Here is a 12,547-nt window from a genome sequence, read left to right as displayed (position 1 = left end):
CACATTGCCTTGCAAGGCTTTTTTAATTGAAATGAGCTTAAGGTGGGTAAATTAATGTTAATGTTGCTCCGTATCTGTTGGATGTGTACTGTTGCTGACAACGGCAAAATTATCTGTAATCAAGACATTATTATTGGGGACAGTCTGGTTCAGATCATGCACTCAGCAAAAAAATAAAGCATGAAACTCAGTGCACTCAGTAGAGTGCAGATCTCTGCCAGGTGTGTCTGCAAAGGCCACAGTTGTATTGTGTGATTGAATGAATACAACCAATGCTGTAAAGCAGGGGTGTCAAACTCATTTTGACCCCGGGCCACATCAACATCATGGTCGCCTATTTTTGTCACCTCTCTGCATCACTAATGTCCCTCCCTGGTCGTCTCATTCATGCAGCTACATCCAAGAGCTCCTCACTGACAGTCAAGTCTGCCTTCTGTTTTGGAAAAACTTCTAATTATAAATCGGGAGAAGAGTTTTGTTCACAGATTCAAAGAAAATAATAAAGTCTTCAAATGATTCAAAGTTGTCCCCTTCTATTTTATTTTGCTTGCAAGGGAAAGATGCACCACAGCCACCTCAGTCAGTGTCTGTGGTGAAAAGTTCAACATCGTACAAGATACCAAACCATTTTATGCACACATGAGTTCACGCCCTGGGATAAATCATTGACAAGGAGTAGATGTTCTCGTACCCTGGCTATCGTTCTTATCTAAACACATGCCAAGTGTGTTTACTGGGAATCCGTGATGGTTTTATGGTCTGTCTCAAACTTGTCAGACACTGTGTCTTCACTTCCTCTGTCCGAAGTGGGAGTGTGTGACCAGCCGTGAGAAACAAGACACTGTGTTCAATAAAACTGATTAACTACTTCTATAGGACTGCTATGTTATATCAGTATTTGTGTTCCTCACCTTACCTTTCAGTTTTACATCTTTTAAAACATTTTATGATATAAGAATATATTTTTTTCCATTACATTCCACTCTTTAAATTATTCATTAATCACATAATATTGCAAAAATATATTACAAGGACATTTCAATAACATCAGAAGTATCAGTGAGTTGCGTGCACCCAAGTGGCACGTTCAGCTACTTTGACTGCTGTGTGAGTGACGAGTAGGATCTGGAACGGTCCCTGCCAGCGTTTGGCTTTCCAGCTTTTCCTCCTGAAGTCCTTGATCACCACGAAATCACCAGGCTGCAGCTTGTGCAGCGGTCCTGTTGCTGGTTGTGGAAGGGCTGCAGACACCTGTTTTCTTATGTTAGATAAAGCAGAGGAGAGTTGTGCACAATATGTTAACATTTCATGTTCGCATAGTGTGGTGGATGGAAGAGGAGCTCTCGGTGCTTCGGTGCCTACATGAGGGGGAGCACCAAACAAAATCTCAAAAGGACTCAGATTGCTGCGTGTTCGTTTTCTCATTCGCATATACATCAACACTAGAGGCAAGGCTTTTGTTCAAGGAAGACCTTTATCAGCGCAACATTTCGCTAACTTTGTCTTGAGTGTTCCATTTTCTCTTTCTACAGCGCCACCACTGGCTGGATGGTATGCACAGTGTGTTTTTAAGTCAATACCCACATATGCACTTAATTCTGTTATGGCCTGATTTACAAAATGAGAACCATTGTCACTTGATATCTTAGTTGGAATACCCCATCGGGGAATGATTTCAGCAATCAGAGCTTTTGCTACTGTTGCAGCTGTTTGTTTACTAGATGGAAAAACTTCAACCCACTTAGACCACATGTCTACCATCACGAGACAGTGTTTCTTACCCTCAGATGAAGATAATTCAACAAAATCCATCATAACGTGTTCAAACGGACGTGTTGTGGTGGGTGTGCAGCTTGTCTGGTTACCCCTGTAGGTCTGCCTGTGTTGTGAGTTGCACAAGTTACACAGGATTGACAAAACTTTTGTGCATATGCTGTGAACCCCTTTGTAAACCAAGTCTCACTAAGTGCACTTAACATTCCCCCTTTTGACACATGGTGAAAACCATGTGTTAATTTTGCATAATGAGAAAAGAAATGTTTAGGCAAACAAGGTTTGCCATCAGGTCCAGACCACAGTCCATCAGTGAACTTGCAGCCAGCTGAGGCCCAAAGGCGCCTCTCATCTGGTGTGGAGAGTGACTGCATGGCTGAAAGAGAAGAAGGGACTGTAACTAATGAGTGGGTTTTGTCATCATCAGAAATGTGAAGAGGAAGCTGTGCAGCAACTTTCGCAGCAGCATCTGCACGAGCATTTCCTTTTGAAATGTCATCAGTGTTAGAGTACATCCACGTTACTCCGTTTTCGTTTGGAAACGCATATGTTTTGCTACGGTTACACTGAGCGTCCACACTACGCCGGCGTTTTGGAGCAACGGAGGAGTTTAGATACGATCCCGAAGCCGGATAACTTTGGAAACTCCGGGTAGCGTATTCGTGTGGACGGACGGAAACGCATATGTTTGGAAACGATGACGTAACACCCGCGATCGACTACCAGGTTAACTGACAACTGATTACAGGCATTGCTGACCTTGTTGTCTTTACTAGCAGCTGTTGTCCAGTTAAAGTCTGCATGTCTGCGGAGGAAACAGCTGTTATTGTGAGCGGCGAGAGAGAGAGAGAGAGAGAGAGACAGAGAGAGACAGAGAGAGAGAGAGAGAGAGAGAGAGAGAGAGACAGAGAGAGAGAGAGAGAGAGAGAGAGAGAGAGAGACGCAGCGCTGTAACTAACGTTAAGTCTGAAAAATAAAACGTATTAAACGTATTGAGTTAGAGGAAGATTTGAGAGAAGATCTTAAGTATCAAACACATACTTACCATCATTAAAGACTACTTTATTACTCTGGTTGCTTAGTTACAAAATACAACAATTACTTCCTGTTTACATCAGCGCATGCCCAGTGAACGTGAAGAGTCACGTGATATTCGTTTCCAGGCGTGTAATATGGACGGAGATCACTTCGGAAACGATGGCTGAAACGCCGTGTGGACGGAGATCGTTTTCGTTTGAAAACTCCGTTTCCAAACGAAAACGGAGTAATGTGGATGTAGCCTTAGAAGTGTGTGCAGCACATTTACATACTGCAATCTCAGTTGGTAGCAAAATAGATTCCAACAGTTCTGCAATGAGTGTGTGATGTAGAACTGGTTTGCCATCTGATTTCAAAAATTGTCTGTGTTTCCACAGAGCACCAAAGTCATGAACTACACCAAATGCATAGCGAGAGTCAGTGTGAATGGTGACTGTTTTACCCTTAGCGAGTTTACAAGCCTCAGTGAGTGCGATGAGCTCAGCTGCCTGGGCTGAGAGGTGACATGGAAGAGGTCCAGAACAGAGCACATCTGAGTCAGAAACGACAGCAAAACCAACAAGATTATTACCAGTCTGTGGATCGCGAGAGGCAGATCCATCAACATACATTACCAGGTCACAGTTGGTCAGAGGAGTGTCCAGAAGGTCAGGTCGAGGAGTGCACTGAGCTTGGAGCTCAGCCAAACAGTTATGCTCCTCACCATCACCAGGAATAGGAAGTAATGATGCTGGGTTAAGATTAGTACAGCGTCAGTTACGTTTGGCATGTCCAAGAGACATGTGTGATAACGCAAATATCGCGCTGCAGAAAGATGTGATGACTTCTGTTCGAGAAAGCTCAAAGACACAGAATGAGGGACTAAAAGGGTCAACGGCGCATAACCCACAATATCACGAGAGGCGGCTAGTGCTTTTTCAGCCGTGGCCACTGCACGGAGACACTGTGGCAGGCCTGCAGCGACAGGATCGAGTTTTGCGGAGAAATATGCTACCGGACGCAATTTGTCACCATGAGATTGTAATAACACAGATGTCATACAACCTGAGCGTTCATCGACTGTTTGAGTGAACGGTTTGTGTGGGTCTGGTAAACCCAGTGTAGGCGGAGTTTGTAATGCGCATTTCATTTTCGTGAAGGCCTGAGAGGCTGGTTCTGTCCAAATGATTTTGTCATGTGCAGTTAGGTTTTTGCCATGAATTAACTCAGACAGAGGTTGCTCCATTTGAGAGTATTTAGGAATGAACGAACGACAATACGAACACATCCCTAAGAAAGACATCATTTGTTTCTTAGTTGTTGGTTTTGGAAGCGTCACAATTAATGCAATGCGTTTAGGAGATAGGGTTTTCCCCTCACTGGTAATGTCATGACCAAGAAAATGTACATTTTGAGATACAAACTACAGTTTGGACAGGCTGGCTTTATGGCCTTCTGCTGCCAGATGTTTTGATAGTTTTAATGTATCTTTTTGACATTGTTGTTGTGTTGGTGCTGCAATGAGACAGTCGTCTACATACTGCAGAAGAGCGGACCCTGGAGACAGGGTGAGGCCCTCTAAGCTTTCCCTGAGTGCTTCATTGTAGATGGTTGGAGATTCAGTGTAGCCTTGGCAAAGACGAGTGAAAGTGTAAGGCTTACCATTGAAATTGAAGGCAAACCAGAACTGACTGTCTTTGTCCACTGGGACACTGAAAAAAGCATTGGAGAGGTCAATAACAGAAAACCATTTTGCTTTAGGAGGAACCTGTGCTAGAATGGTGTAAGGATTAGGAACATTAGGAGCACGTGCGTGGACTGCTGCATTTACTGCTTTCAAGTCCTGCACGAATCTCCACTCTGTTGGTTTGCCTGCATCATGAATCTTTTTAACAGGAAAAATAGGTGTTCTTACCGGTGAGTCAGGACATGGAACAATCACTCCTGCATTAAGCACTGACTCAAAAACTGGTTTAATACCGTCAATAGCCTCTTGGCGCAGAGGATATTGGTGCTTGTGAGGGCGGAAATCAGAGCGCGGAGTGATGACGACAGGTTGACAGTTGTTGATGAGTCCCACGTCATATTTATGCAATGCCCAGAGTTTCTGTGGAACAGAGGTAAGGGCAGAAGAAATAGAGGAGACATCAGTTACAAATGTGTCAACATGTTCATCACTTGGCTGAGTTTCTTCCTCAAGGACATAAACAGAACAAAGTGCAGGTGCCAGCATAACACAGAAACTTCTGTGAAACCCTGTAGATTGTGAACGTAGGACGTTGGAATCACAAGTTGGTTCCCAGTCTGTCAGTTGTTCACATTGCGCCACGAACGGACCCAAGTCTCTCCATTGATCGGTCCGTGCTTTGGACAGCGAGATGTGTGGGTAAGAATCTTTAACTCGAAACATTTTCTGCTGTATCGGAGAGAGAGAGACAGACACAGCAGATTTGTGAGTTGACCAAAACAAGGTAGAACAATGCAAATTGTCATTTAAATCTTCAAAGAATTCATCTGCATATTGGTCATCTGGACCCGGTGTGACGTAAGAAGTGCAGTGAAGATGATCAGGATTCATGCGAACTGCATGTGGAGACACACGAGTGTCAACAGCACGTGTCATTGTCAGTGCTTGGATAGTGGATATTTTCCACTGGTAGACATAAAGTGAGCTGACGGGAGTGTACTGCATCATTTGTTGTACTACTCTTCGTCTAACTACTTTTAAGCCATCAAGTGTGGACATCAAACAGATGCCAAAGGAGCACATCAAGTCTCTCCCCATTAGATTTATTGGGCAGAAAGATGATAACAAAAATGAATGTTTCACTTTAATGTCAGGGTCAGGATCAGTCACGTCAGTGTGCACACTAGTCATGGGAACAGTAAATTTCTCAGTTACAGTTAAACCCGATGCACCTTGTGAATATACATATCTACCACTCATACTCTGATTTGGAAAATACTTTTGTTGTATTACCGAATGAGTAGCCCCAGAATCAACAAGAAATGATCATTTTTTACCATTTATTACAACCTCTGTGGTAGGCATTACTTTAAATGAGTCATCAGAGAATTTAGCATAAGTGTGCGTGTTGAGTGTTTGTGGCATGTTCTGTTGTTCAAGGTGAGCAATGATGTCAGTAAGAGCAGTCTGTTGCTCTTGTGTGAGAGTGTATGTTTGTGCGGTTAGTGCAGAAAGCTTTTCTTCATTGCAGGCGGCGGTGTGTGTGTGTGTGTGTTACTTCCCTTTTCATGAGGTTTCACAGGGCGGGTGGCTGTCTCCTCCTCACATGCACGTTCACCATCATTCCCATCGCGTCAATCAGACTGGGTGTGACCATCGGTCCGGTCTCTGTTCCTGGCACGATCACGTCCCCATTCGCTCCTCTGTGGGCTCCATTGTGGACAGTGTCTGTACCAGTGTCCTTGTCGTCCACAGTGGAAACAAACATTGTTTCCGGTGGGTGGGTCTCTTTGTGGTCCCCCTTGGTTCCAGGAAGATCGTCCTCTGGTCATCCCCCGCCCTCCTCCTCTGAAGCGTCCGCGTTGGTCAGACCGAGGCTGGAAACTGCCTTGGCCTCGCCTCTGCTGGTGTCCCTGTTGTAAGGGCAACTGAGTGACTGCTTGGAGCATGGACAGTTGAACGTCCTCAGTCTTTTGTTTCTTCTTTTTCTCATCTTTATCTTGTTGTTCTTTGGAAGTCTTTTGAACATGTATCGCATGTTTCCTGACTTCGGTGAGTCTGGCGTCTTCCATGCCTATGACAGAGCGCTCTGTGTCAAATTTGATGTCAGGCAACAGTCCATTCACAAAAGCATTTTTAAAGTGGGTCTCCCAGAGACCCGGATTGTCGCCTCTTACTAGTGGCTCTTCAATGCCACTGTTACGATTGAACACTGTCAGCAGCTGTTGATAGTAATCATGTACACTTTCACCTGATGTTTGCTTGGTGTTGTTTATCTGTGACATGTCTACTCTGTCCGGAAAAGCGCGTTCAATGCCCACACACAGGGCGGTGAGATAGTCTCTGTACGGGCCGTTGTCGTCGTGTCCTCATGTGACGTTAACGAGTCTGGCGTCGTTGACAAGGAGTTCCTTGATGGTGGCATAGTGAGTGGGACCCATGTGATGCAGCAGGAGTCGTCTCATTTCATGACCTGTTGGGTGGAACTGTTGACAGAATATTGTGAATTCGGCAGAGAATGCCATACCTGAGTTGGGAACAGATGGCAAGTGAGCCATGGCAGCACGGATGTCCGCATCCGTCCATGGTCTGTAGACAAGCTGTGGTGCCACAGCTCCTGGCACTTGAACCATGGGACCTTGGAAGGTTTTATTGTCACTGCCTATGTCTTCTTTACTGCGAAGGAGATATGGCGAACGACCGTTGTGTGACGAGGAAGGGAACGCTGGCGAGTCAGGGAGGAGAGAGGAGAGGAGTGATTGGGGGAGGAGGGCAAGAGAGGGAGGGGTGGATGGCCACCCTTCCATGGGTGAAGAGGAAGGTGTTATTTGGCCACCGTGAGCACCCTGGTCCCGTGCTGGTGTATGAGGTGGTGGCTGTACTGTCTCCACTTGCTGTTGTTGTTGTTGTTGCTGCTGCTGTTGTTGTTGCTGCTGTGCAGGATCCGCTACTAGTGGTAGGTATGGTGGTGGTGGTGGTACTGGTGGTAGTGGTGGTGGTAGTGGCGGTGGTCGTGGCGGGCATGTGTTGAGGAGAGGGCCGCCAGCTCCTGTTAGACTCGGATACAAAGAAGGAGAGAATGGGTTATGTGGACTGAGTGTGGTGTTCGGATCTTTTTCTTTCTCTGTCACATCTTTCTTTACACATGTCATCTGTTTTTGCAATCGTTTTCTTTCCCTACATTCACATTCCATTTCCCATTGAACCAGACATTTCTTGTTTTTCTCTATTTTTTCTAAATCTTTGACTTTTACCATCTCGCTGTCTTTTTTCTTTAATTTACCCCTTAGTTCAGCAATTTTTGTTTTACTGAAAGACCCATTTTCTGGAAAACCAAAATCCTTAGTCTACATGGATAACAGTTCCACGGAACTTTCTCCATATTTCTGTTTCATAACGTCCACTATGGGCGTTATGAAACAGTCTTTAGTCTTTTACGTCTTTACATTTATCCTGTTTTCCACCCATCTTTCAGGCATGGTAAGTACTTATTATTCAGTAAATACAGTCGTCACTGTAAGTCTCATATTTCTTTACTAGGAAAAATCCAAGTGAAAACCAATCAGTACAAAGTACCAATTATTGAGGTCAAGGGCGCGAAAAAGAAATATATTTTCATTCCTGTCTTCCTTTAGGTCAAGGGCGTGAAAAATATAATATTTTATTCGTGAAAAATATCATATTTTCATTCCTATCTTCCTTTTGGTCAAGGGCGTGAAAAATACAATCTCGAAAATAAATTTGTTTTATCCGAGTACAATCGTTATACTGTATTAATCATTCCTGTCTTCCTATGCAAAGATTCATAATGGCGTCATGAACAGAAACATGTTTTGTTAATTTGTAATAACCTTAATCAAATAAAACCCATAAAAGTAGAACAAGACAAACTATCATCCAAGAAGACCAGAATATTAAACACCAAGGTTTAAATCTCTGTTGTATTATATTACGTAATTCTAGAGTGACATCTGATAGACGTACTCCTTCTAAAAATTAAATTTGGAAATTTGGAATTTCAACTTCTTACCCGATATGAAGAAACTATTTCTTTGTCTGGATCGTTGTAAAGTCAATCAGTCCTCCTTTTGGCCGCCGGTCCCCTCTCTCTTTGTCTGACGAGGTATAGGGCAGAATCTCTTTTGATGGATCCTGAAGTGCACATACCCGGACGTCCTCGGAGTCCTGATGGAGCTTCAAACGATCCCACTTCTGACACCAAGTTGTTTTGGAAAAACTTCTAATTATAAATCGGGAGAAGAGTTTTGTTCACAGATTCAAAGAAAATAATTAAGTCTTCAAATGATTCAAAGTTGTCCCCTTCTATTTTATTTTGCTTGCAAGGGAAAGATGCACCACAGCTACCTCAGTCAGTGTCTGTGGTGAAAAGTTCAACATTGTACAAGATACCAAACCATTTTATGCACACATGAGTTCACGCTCTGGGATAAATCATAGACAAGGAGTAGATGTTCTCGTACCCTGGCTATCGTTCTTATCTAAACACATGCCAAGTGTGTTTACTGGGAATCCGTGATGGTTTTATGGTCTGTCTCAAACTTGTCAGACATTGTGTCTTCACTTCCTCTGTCCGAAGTGGGAGTGTGTGACCAGCCGTGAGAAACAAGACACTGTGTTCAATAAAACTGATTAACTACTTCTATAGGACTGCTATGTTATATCAGTATTTGTGTTCCTCACCTTACCTTTCAGTTTTACATCTTTTAAAACATTGTATGATATAAGAATATATTTTTTTCCATTACACTTCACGCCTCTTATACACATTGATAGATGCGCTGTGTCTGTGTTGTCTGTGCTTTCATCAACAGCTAATGAAAAAGACAAGTATACCTGCTCGTCTCTACGGCTAGCTGTGTTGTCAGATTGCCTGCTAGTTCCTGAACTCGGTCTGCGATGGTGTTTCTTCACAAACTGACATTTTTAAAAGTCTGTATCTGGTAGGAGCACACCTGCTCACATACCTTTTAGCATACACTGCTTCATCAATGCACCCATTTACCCATAGATTTAATTTGTTGTAAAGCCACGTTTAAAGTAGTCTTCAATGTACTCACAATTAATTTCTATGTCAAATGTAGGGTAACCTATGAAGAGCTGCTTCTATTAAGTGTCTCATAATTATGACTTTCTATCTCATCATTTTGACTTTCTATCTCATCATTTTGATGATCATGAGTTTGACACCTGTGTTGTAAAGCATCGTCAACCAGACTTCATTCAAACTCAAAAAACAAGCAGCGATGTAAAGTTATCCAAGCAGCAAAATACAGCAGCGCTGGAAGTCCATTAGCTATTAGCCAAACACACCGCCCAAAACATAAAAGCGTGCAAACTGTTTCCTCCCCACTGTGTCTCTGGGCGCAAAGTAGCAGCTGCAGGTCATAGAAGCTCTCAGTTGTGTTTTCACTAGTGGTCCTTAGCGGCCGGGGGTCGTTTAAGCGTGGTGAGTGAGGAGTCAGCAGGCCCTCAATAGCAGAAAACAGGCTGAAAACGCTGTTCTGAGAAAGTATAAGTCACTGCAACCACGAGAGGTCCTCGAGCATGCAGCCATAACTGTTATGCAGTTTGCAGCAGCAGAATGTAAGATTAGCTGTGGACAGACCCAGAGGTGCACACTCACTCAGTCATGGATACACAAACTCACACACGCGACAAAACACATAACCTCTCTCCAGGCTTATGCCTGGTGGAGATAAAGAAGAAGAATGTGTATTCTTGTGTTGGCTCATCAAGCGATATTAGCAAGTGAATCTTCCATCATGTAGAAAGTTGTGCACAGAGATGTTTGCTGATCTGTAAATCAGATAGGAAACATATTAAGGTGTTAGAGTTAAGGTTACCCTAACCTACAGGTCGATCGGTAAGTTGTGTGACCATAATGAACTCTGCCATTTGACAGATCTCTCGCATCTAATGTAAATTACAAGCCTTACTTTTGGGTAGAGCCTGTTTTTTTTTGCTTAGTTTGAAGGGAGACACCTCAAGCTAAACCAGACTAGTGGAAAGAAAACATCTAAATGACACATTTAAGTGTTCATTTTACTATACTTTGTATATTTTGCATCTATAGATTCCTCCTTAATCCACCAAAGGTTTGCATTTAGATAATGCTTGATTTGCATATTCCTTGCATAATCCTTGTAATACAAACATTTTTAATAATCAACTGGGAAAGTTTCATGATGCTATCTAGTTAAACAATTTAACTTATTAATTGGTGAGTGCCCTTAAAAAGTATACTCTCTTACAGTCACCCACATGTGCATGCAGTTACAATTCTCACTTCTTTTTTTTTCCCAGAAGAAGAAGAAGAAGTATACTTTAAAAAACAAAACAATAATCAAAGTTGCCTTGGCAAATGCCCCTGGTTGAAACATGTTGAAACTGTCATCCCATTTAAAGCAAGAGATTCAGTTTCACATGTGAGATTTCAACACAAAAGAACATTTCTTCAGATGCTGTCAGTATTTCCTAAGATCAGCATACTGCCTTACAAAGGATAATGCAGTAACTAGGCTACCTATTTGTCCAAAATTAAGTTAAAACCTCTGTCTCACTTCTGCCTCACATGCTTACCAGTTCTCCGTAGCTATAATGTCATAGTAAATTGCATGTGATTTGGTTTAGGCCTAGATAAGCTACTTTTAAATCACATACTTAAATCTATCAAATTGTAAATTAATTTATTATATTGACCGGAACAGGTAGAAACTCAACCAAACACAGACACAATTTTCCTTCAAGCTATGGACTGTAAATATCAAAGTAAAGTTTTTATAGTTACAGTAAAATGTAAAATGGATAAGTAAGCAACATTTTCTTGGTAGTCAGCCTGCAGATTCTCCGAGCACACCTAAAAGCAATTGGGTGGATTCAATGGCAATATTGGAGAAACATAATCAGCCTAAAAAGAAAATCTAACGCATTTCAACTTTTTGATCAGATTTAGTTTGCTGTTCAGCCTGAAAACATTAGGTCCTGTTTTTCTACACTTCACTGCCTCTATAGGGCGCTACATCAGGCTGCCAGAGACTTGTTTGAAATGAGAAGTGAAACAATATACTGCCTTCTGAGTGATATCTAACCGCCAACTGTGTACTGTTTCCTGTCAGTACATGTGTCAACCTGCAGGTTCCTCACCCCTGTTTTATTTCAGTAGTGATTAGATCATCATTTCTATGCAGTTCAGTATTTTTGTAAAGGTTAAAGTTATTGTGGATGACAGAGCAGTATGGAGCCAGTGCTTATTCTTCTTGTGATGTTAGCTGGAGTATCGCTTGGTAAAATCTTCATTATGAAAGGAACATTTGAATCATGTGTAAAAGGTGAATTATTTAAGGTGATTCACTTTGAATATTTCTTTTTCCAGCTAGTGAGAGTAAATGTAATGCCACACAGAACACATCTCTGTGCTCTGCTACTCTCGGAGGATCTGTGTACATCCAACTGATGACCAACGCCAGCGGCCAACAGCTGAAGTGTAAAAAAATTCTTCCCACTGGCTCCATCAATGTATTCTCTCTGAAGAAAGAAAGGGTGACTATACAGGAGTCTTACAGAAACAGGACAGAGTTTTTCATCAACAGCGGGACACTCAAGATCACAAAGGTGGAGAGGAATGATTCGGGTCAATACACCGTAGACGTCTTTGATCCAGAAGGGATCCTCCTGAGAACCATGAACGTTAAACTGGATGTTCAAGGCAAGTGTTTAAAACCTTCCTCTCTTCCAGCTTATTTACGCTAATATTTCTATATATTATAAAAGGTAATCAAAAATGTAATCATTACTGTACACATAGTAGTTACTGTAATCAAATTCTGATATAAAGGCTGCGTGGTGTTTTGTCCAAACACCACTACTTTCAAGAGATTCTTTACTTCCTCAATTTGCTCAATTTTCAAAATGTACCTAAAAATGCCAAATATACTGCATAACCGAGTCCAGCATTGCACTGTAGCAAATTATTCCTGACAATATTCTTAAAGATAATCTTCCCATATAGTCACTGATTATTTACTAAATATAGACTATACTCTGTGGGTT

This window comes from Cebidichthys violaceus, unplaced genomic scaffold, assembly GCF_023349555.1.
Source record: "Cebidichthys violaceus isolate CVI_PGR_0920_01 unplaced genomic scaffold, fCebVio1.0.p SCAF_2, whole genome shotgun sequence".
Lineage (NCBI taxonomy): Eukaryota > Metazoa > Chordata > Actinopteri > Perciformes > Stichaeidae > Cebidichthys > Cebidichthys violaceus.
Note: the sequence above shows the minus strand (reverse complement) of the source record.